This window comes from Salmo salar, chromosome ssa03, assembly GCF_905237065.1.
Source record: "Salmo salar chromosome ssa03, Ssal_v3.1, whole genome shotgun sequence".
NCBI classification, from domain to species: Eukaryota; Metazoa; Chordata; class Actinopteri; order Salmoniformes; family Salmonidae; genus Salmo; species Salmo salar.
In genome coordinates, this window is record NC_059444.1 from 2477937 (window position 1) to 2486589 (window position 8653).

Here is an 8653-nt window from a genome sequence, read left to right on the forward strand (position 1 = left end):
CACTCCAATACACCATACCACACCTACATAGTTAAAATCTGAAGTTAACATACACTAAGGTTGGAGTCATTAAAACTTGTTTTTCAACCCCTCCACAAATTTCTTGTTAACAAACTATAGTTTTGGCAAGTCGGTTAGGACATCTACTTTGTGCATGACACAAGTAATTTTTACAACAATTGTTTACAGACAGATTATTTAACCTATAATTCACTGTATCACAATTCCAGTGGGTCAGAAGTTTACATACACTAAGTTGACTGTGCCTTTAAACAGCTTGGAAAATTCCAGAATGTGATGTAATGGCTTTAGAAGCTTCTGATAGGCTAATTGATATCATTTGAGTCAATTGGAGGTGTACCTGTGGATGTATTTCAAGGCCTAACTTCAAACTCACTACCTCTTTGCTTGACATCATGGGAAAATCAAAATCAAATCAGCCAAGACCTCAGAAAATAATAGTAGACCTCCACAAGTCTAGTTCATCCTTGGGAGCAATTTCCAAACGCCTGAATGTACCACGTTCATCTGTACAAACAATAGTACGCAAGTATAAACACCATGGGACCAGGCAGCCGTCATACCGCTCAGGAAGGAGACGCATTCTTTCTCCTAGAGATGAACGTACTTTGGTGCGAAAAGTACAAATCAATCCCAGAACAACAGCAAAGGACCTTGTGAAGATGCTGGAGGAAACAGGTACAAAAGTATCTATATCCACAGTCAAACAAGTCCTATATTGACTTAACCTGAAAGGCCGCTCAGCAAGGAAGAAGCCACTGCTCCAAAACCGCCATAAAAATGCCAGGCTACGGTTTGCAACTGCACATGGGGACAAAGATCGTACTTTTTGGAGAAATGTCCTCTGGTCTGTGAAGCAAAAATATAACTGTTTGGCCATAATGACCATCGTTATGTTTGGAGGAAAAAGGGGGAGGCTTGCAAGCCGAAGAACACCATCCCAACCGTGAAGCACGGGGGTGGCAGCATCATGTTGTGAGGGTGCTTTGCTGCAGGAGGACTGGTGCAATTCATAAAATAGATGGCATCATGAGGCAGGAAAATTATGTGGATATATTGAAGCAACAGCTCAAGACATAAGTCAGGAAGTTAAAGCTTGGTCGCGAATGGGTCTTCCGAATGGACAGTGACCCCAAGCATACTTCCAAAGTTGTGGCAAAATGGCTTAAGGACAACAAAGTTAAGGTATTGGAGTGGCCATCACAAAGCCCTGGCCAGAACTGAAAAAGCGTGTGCAAGCAAGGAGGCCTACAAACCTGACTCAGTTACACCAGCTCTGTCAGGAGGAATGGGACAAAATTCACCCAACTTATTGTGGAAAGATTGTGGAAGGCTACCCAAAATGTTTGACCCAAGGTAAACAATTTAAAGGCAATGCTACCAAATACTAATTGAGTGTATGTAAACTTCTGACCCACTGGGAACGTGATGAAAGAAATAAAAGCTGAAATAAATCATTCTCTCTACTATTATTCTGACGTTTCACATTCTTAAAATAAAGTGGTGATCCTAACTGACCTAAACAGGGAATTTTTACTAGGATTAAATGTCAGGAATTGTGAAAAACTGAGTTTAAATATATTTGGCTAAGGTGCATGTAAACTTCCGACTTCAACTGTACCTTCCACGATCTTTTGGGGAGCGTGTGACACAAACAAAATGTATGGTCAAAGTTTTGTGTTGAAATAAAACATTATTTAAGAGCACCTGTGCACCTCATTTTTCTAACCTGGGACCTGTACATTGGTTCTCCTAGGTTAGTTGGCCCTACAGCCAATTCTGTTCGAATCAAAAGAATTTGCAAAAAACTATCAGATTTCGACAGAAATATGGCTGAGACGCAAAGAAAGTTCAGAGAGGGGGTACAAAAATGATCAGATTAATATTGCCATTGATAAAATTCAAAAAGAGACATGACCTTTTTCAAGGTCAGTCTCGTAAAAAGACGCATTCTTGCGTTCTAACTACCCGCTATTCAAAGTGCTCTGAACAAATTAAGGGAATCGTTCACAAACATCGGCACATTCTAAGATCCGATGATAGTCTCGGTAATGTGTTTTCGGACCTTCCCTTGGTCGTATTCTCGCGGGGCAGAAACCTCAGAGATCAATTGGTACACTCTGATTTACCACCCCAAGATATTCCTGAACAATGTCTATTTGCGCCCCCTACTGGATGGAAACTACAAGTGTAATGGCTGAGCTCAATGCAATGGCACTTATAAATGTAGATCCTTAACTCCCCCAAACAGGGAAACAGATCCCAATCAAAGGTGTTATTACGTGCTCCACTAAGGCAGTTATTTATCTTATAACTTGTCCTTGTGGTAAAAAATGATGTGGGTAAAACAAAGCGTGAATTAAAAGTACGTATCTCAGAGCATCGTAGCACCATTTGGTGGTAAAAGTCGACTTACCCAGTTGCGGCCCACTTTTCGGAATCAAACCACTCGATTTCGTCTCTGCGTTATATCGGCTTCGAACATGTCACCCTCCCTAGGAGAGGGGGTGACCTTGATAATTTATTGTTAAAACGAGAGGCTGCCTGGATCTTTAACTTAAAGACCCTTGCTCCCTTCGGTCTCAACATAGACTTTGATCTGAAGCCATTCTTGTGATTACTGTGACTTTGCCATTGTAATTGTTTGTAAGCTTGTGTAGTCTAAAATGAATCTATGATCGTATGCTATCCATTTTTTTTTTTTTTGTATGCTGTTCTTTGTATGCCATTTTTATATTTGAGAATTAACCAATGATATTAGGCCACACTTGGCCATGATTACAGACACCTGTGTGTCTTTTGACACTATATAAACGAGTCATCTCTCAGTGCTTGTGATGATACCCTGATGAAGACAGCTTGGCTGTCGAAACGTTGGATATGAACATTTTTGCATCTGAGCTCCTGGAGTGTGCGGCTCTCCCTTTATTTTCTAGTTTTCTACTCCGCTAGCCAGCACCTCACCTTAATAGGTGTGCGTTTATTTTTCTTCTACAAAGTTTTGTGTTAAAATAAAACAACATTATTTAAGAGCACCTGTGCACCTCATTTTTCCAAACTGGGACCTGTACATTGGTTCTCCTGGGTTCAAAAGTACATGGCTGGAGCCTGGTGCCTTATTGTCTAAAGCAACCCATTCATAACAACTACCTGCTGCAGACAGTCAATGGCTCAGCAAACCCATTCATAACAACTACCTGCTGCAGGCAGTCAATGGCTCAGCAAACCCATTCATAACAACTACCTGCTGCAGGCAGTCAATGGCTCAGCAAACCCATTCATAACAACTACCTGCTGCAGGCAGTCAATGGCTCAGCAAACCCATTCATAACACAACTACCTGCTGCAGGCAGTCAATGGCTCAGCAAACCCATTCATAACACAACTACCTGCTGCAGGCAGTCAATGGCTCAGCAAACCCATTCATAACAACTACCTGCTGCAGGCAGTCAATGGCTCAGTGTTCCAAAACTGTTCACCTGTTTCTACGCTGAACAAAAATATAAAAAAACGCAACATGTAACAATTTCAAGTGTGTACAGTTCGTAAGAAAATCAGTAAATGTAAATTAATTCATTAGGCCCTAATCTATGGATTTCACATGACTGGAAATACAGATATGCATCTGTTGGTCACAGATTTATTTTTTATTTTTTTAATGTATGGCACTGCCCCTCCTGATCACCACCCTGGCACAGAAAACCAGTCAGTATCTGGTATGCCTCATGCAGCGTGACACATCTCCTTCACACAGAGTTGATCAGGCTGTTGATGTTTGTCCCACTCCTCTTCTTCAACGGCTGTGCGAAGTCGATGGAAATTGGCAGGAACTGGAACATGTTGTCGATCCAGAGCATCCAAAAACAAGGATGACCCTACTGGCTGTCAAATCCTTGCTTCCTCCGTCCTCGTCTCCTCCAACGCGCTTTGAGAGGGAGGTGAGGAATGGGGAAACGGAGGAATCATGAATTAAGACTAGTAATGTTTGCAGATCCAGCCTTAAAAAGTACCACAAAGATTTGGGAAATCTCACCCCCCCCCCCCCCCGAAACGTTTTATGTCTAAAACACACCCCTGAAGAGGTGGTGGTGAAAAAAGGTGTTGGGTGAATTTGTTCCATAGATGCTGATCTTGGGTCAGTTTGACATTTCCCCCACTAATGGTTATGGGAAGGACTGGGGGAGGGAAAAGCTGATCCCAGATCAGTAACTAGGGGAAACTTCACAGCGGAGCATTGAGATATCGTGGGTTCCATGTTTTACACATATTTTGTTGTTTATTTTCCAAACAGTTAATGCAGTTTGCAGTTTTCCCAAAACAAAAACAGATATTTATGCAAAGAAAATTGTAAAAAAAAATAATAATAATAACCGAACAACATGCTTTTAAAAAGTATATTTGTAAAATGTTTCTTCCATGGTATCATCGTTATGAAATATTTTTTGGGGGGAGAAAACACAATTTGGGTCCCCACACACACACACACACACACACACACACACAGTTCATTAAGCTTGAAGGTGATGAATAGAGCTGGTTGGTTTATGTCCACAGACAGATCACTTGCATACAGTTTAGGTGTGTTGGGATCAGTTTGAGTGATACATTCCTGGTTGAGATGAATGAACAAAAGGTGTAACTACAATACCATGTTATACTGAACTAGACTTTAACCTGCTGAGATAATCAAATGTTACTATGAAACAGGGTTGGGCTCAATTTCATTCTTATACTAGTTTAATTCATGGTTTTCTATGAGTGTTTTTTTTTTATTTGTCAGAGCACACAGGAGAGGTCCTCCTCAGAGAGAGAAGGTATAGAGATTATTCCACGGCCTGATCCAAACGGATCCCAGACCCTGCTGTAAACGATGACCATTTCTAGGACAACAGAACGAGAGCCAACCAGACTAGAGAGATGGGTAAATAACGAGATGAAGTCTGTCTAATAGAATGTCGTTGGGTCGTATCAGATGTTTTCCATGGTTACCAGATCAGTCAGGTGACAGCGACATTATTAAAGTTAACGTCCCAAAGGGCAATCTTTTCCCTATATAGTGCACTACTTTAGACCAGAGCCCTATTCCCTATATAGTGCACTACTATAGACCAGAGCCCTATTCCCTATATAGTGCCCTACTATAGACCAGAACCCTATTCCCTATATAGTGCACTACTTTAGACCAGGGCCCTATTCCATATATACTGCACTACTTTAGACCAGAGCCCTATTCCCTATATAGTGCACTACTATAGCCCAGAGCCCTATTCCCTATATAGTGCACTACTATAGCCCAGAGCCCTATTCCCTACATAGTGCACTACTATAGCCCAGAGCCCTGTGTATATTGCACTTAATAGGGAACAGTCTGCCATTTGAGACACATTCCAATGTCAACAGATACAACAGATATCACGGGGTTTAACAGAAAACAAGCTTCTTGATATTGTGTCGGTTGAGAACATAACATACCAGAAGCCCTCGGTACGTACACAGTGGTAATAGATCTTCTAGAAGCCTCCCACACCGTCCCATCGCCAACCCAACTCCCCGTAACCCCAGATACAAAAAGACAATCCAAGGTCCCAAAGCAGCCACAGTTATCCAGAGCAGGTAGAAGGTAGACAGCCCTGGAACGAGCAGGTACTACCTCTATCCAGAGCAGGTAGAAGGTAGACAGCCCTGGAACGAGCAGGTACTACCTCTATCCAGAGCAGGTAGAAGGTAGACAGCCCTGGAACGAGCAGGTACTACCTCTATCCAGAGCAGGTAGAAGGTAGACAGCCCTGGAACGAGCAGGTACTACCTCTATCCAGAGCAGGTAGAAGGTAGACAGCCCTGGAACGAGCAGGTACTACCTCTATCCAGAGCAGGTAGAAGGTAGACAGCCCTGGAACGAGCAGGTACTACCTCTATCCAGAGCAGGTAGAAGGTAGACAGCCCTGGAACGAGCAGGTACTAACTCAGTAAGAGGACTCTACAACAGGGGCTATGTAACAGGACCACTGGCTAGTCACAACACCTTCAGACAGCAAGTCATAATACATTCAGGTTATCCCAAATGGCCCCCTATTCCACATGCAGTGCACTACTTTAGACCAGGGTCAGTAGGGCTGTGGTCCAAGCAGTCCACTACATAGAGAACAAGCAGACATTTGAGACCTAGTTTCAGAGTTTAGTCCGCTGGTATGAACTACCACTGGTCAACACCAGGGTTGTGTTTAGTAGGGTGCAACACTGATCACCACCCTGGCACTGCCCCCCCCTGATCACCACCCTGGCACTGCCCTCCTGATCACCACCCTGGCACTGCCCTCCGCCTGATCACCACCCTGGCACTGCCCTCCGCCTGATCACCACCCTGGCACTGCCCTCCTCCTGATCACCACCCTGGCACTGCCCTCCTCCTGATCACCACCCTGGCACTGCCCTCCTCCTGATCACCACCCTGGCACTGCCCTCCTCCTGATCACCACCCTGGCACTGCCCTCCTCCTGATCACCACCCTGGCACTGCCCTCCTGATCACCACCCTGGCACTGCCCTCCTCCTGATCACCACCCTGGCACTGCCCTCCTGATCACCACCCTGGCACTGCCCTCCTGATCACCACCCTGGCACTGCCCTCCTGATCACCACCCTGGCACTGCCCTCCTCCTGATCACCACCCTGGCACTGCCCTCCTCCTCATCACCACCCTGGCACTGCCCTCCTGATCACCACCCTGGCACTGCCCTCCTCCTGATCACCACCCTGGCACTGCCCTCCTCCTGATCACCACCCTGGCACTGCCCTCCTCCTGATCACCACCCTGGCACTGCCCTCCTCCTGATCACCACCCTGGCACTGCCCTCCTCCTGATCACCACCCTGGCACTGCCCTCCTCCTGATCACCACCCTGGCACTGCCCTCCTCCTGATCACCACCCTGGCACTGCCCTCCTCCTGATCACCACCCTGGCACTGCCCTCCTGATCACCACCCTGGCACTGCAGTTATGTCCCCAGTAATGCTTATGAAGATGTTATGGCTTGCTGATGGATGGTTTTCCATGTGTAGGCCCCATATACTAACATGTTACCAACTAATATACACCAGACATGGTTAAACAGAGGTGTAGAGATCAGAGAGAGATCAGAGAGAGATCAGAAACAGGGAGAGAGAGGGAGAGAGAGAGAGATCAGAAAGGGGGAGAGACGGAGAGGGAGAGATCAGAAAGGGGGAGAGAGAGGGAGAGAGAGAGAGATCAGAAAGGGGGAGAGAGAGGGAGAGAGAGAGAGATCAGAAAGGGGGAGAGACAGAGAGAAAGAGAGAGATCAGAAAGGGGATGGAGAGATCAGAAAGGGGGAGAGACAGAGAAAGAGAGAGATCAGAAAGGGGGAGAGAGAGGGAGAGAGAGAGAGATCAGAAAGGGGGAGAGACAGAGAGAAAGAGAGAGATCAGAAAGGGGGAGAGACAGAGAGAAAGAGAGAGATCAGAAAGGGTGAGAGAGAGGGAGAGAGAGAGAGATCAGAAAGGGGGAGAGAGAGGGAGAGAGAGAGAGATCAGAAAGGGGGAGAGACAGAGAGAAAGAGAGAGATCAGAAAGGGGGAGAGACAGATCAGAGAGAGATCAGAAAGGGGGAGAGACAGAGAGAAAGAGAGAGATCAGAAACAGGGAGAGAGATGGAGAGAAAGAGAGAGATCAGAAAGGGGGAGAGAGAGGGAGAGAGAGAGAGATCAGAAAGGGGGAGAGACAGAGAGAAAGAGAGAGATCAGAAAGGGGGAGAGACAGAGAGAAAGAGAGAGATCAGAAAAGGGGAGAGACGGAGAGAAAGAGAGAGATCAGAAAGGGGGAGAGAGAGGGAGAGAGAGAGAGATCAGAAAGGGGGAGAGACAGAGAGAAAGAGAGAGATCAGAAACAGGGAGAGAGATGGAGAGAAAGAGAGAGATCAGAAAGGGGGAGAGAGAGGGAGAGAGAGAGAGATCAGAAAGGGGGAGAGACAGAGAGAAAGAGAGAGATCAGAAAGGGGGAGAGACAGAGAGAAAGAGAGAGATCAGAAAGGGGGAGAGACAGAGAGAAAGAGAGAGATCAGAAAAGGGGAGAGACGGAGAGAAAGAGAGAGATCAGAAAGGGGGAGAGAGAGGGAGAGAGAGAGAGATCAGAAAGGGGGAGAGACAGAGAGAAAGAGAGAGATCAGAAAGGGGGAGAGAGAGGGAGAGAGAGAGAGATCAGAAAGGGGGAGAGACAGAGAGAAAGAGAGAGATCAGAAAGGGGGAGAGACAGAGAGAAAGAGAGAGATCAGAAACAGGGAGAGAGATGGAGAGAGAGATCAGAAAGGGGGAGAGACAGAGAGAAAGAGAGAGATCAGAAAGGGGATGGAGAGATCAGAAAGGGGGAAAGACAGAGAGAAAGAGAGAGATCAGAAAGGGGGAGAGACAGAGAGAAAGAGAGAGATCAGAAAGGGGGAGAGACAGAGAGAAAGAGAGAGATCAGAAAGGGGGAGAGACAGAGAGAAAGAGAGAGATCAGAAAGGGGGAGAGAGAGAGAAAGAGAGAGATCAGAAAGGGGGAGAGACAGAGAGAAAGAGAGAGATCAGAAGGGGATGGAGAGATCAGAAAGGGGGAGAGACAGAGAGAAAGAGAGAGATCAGAA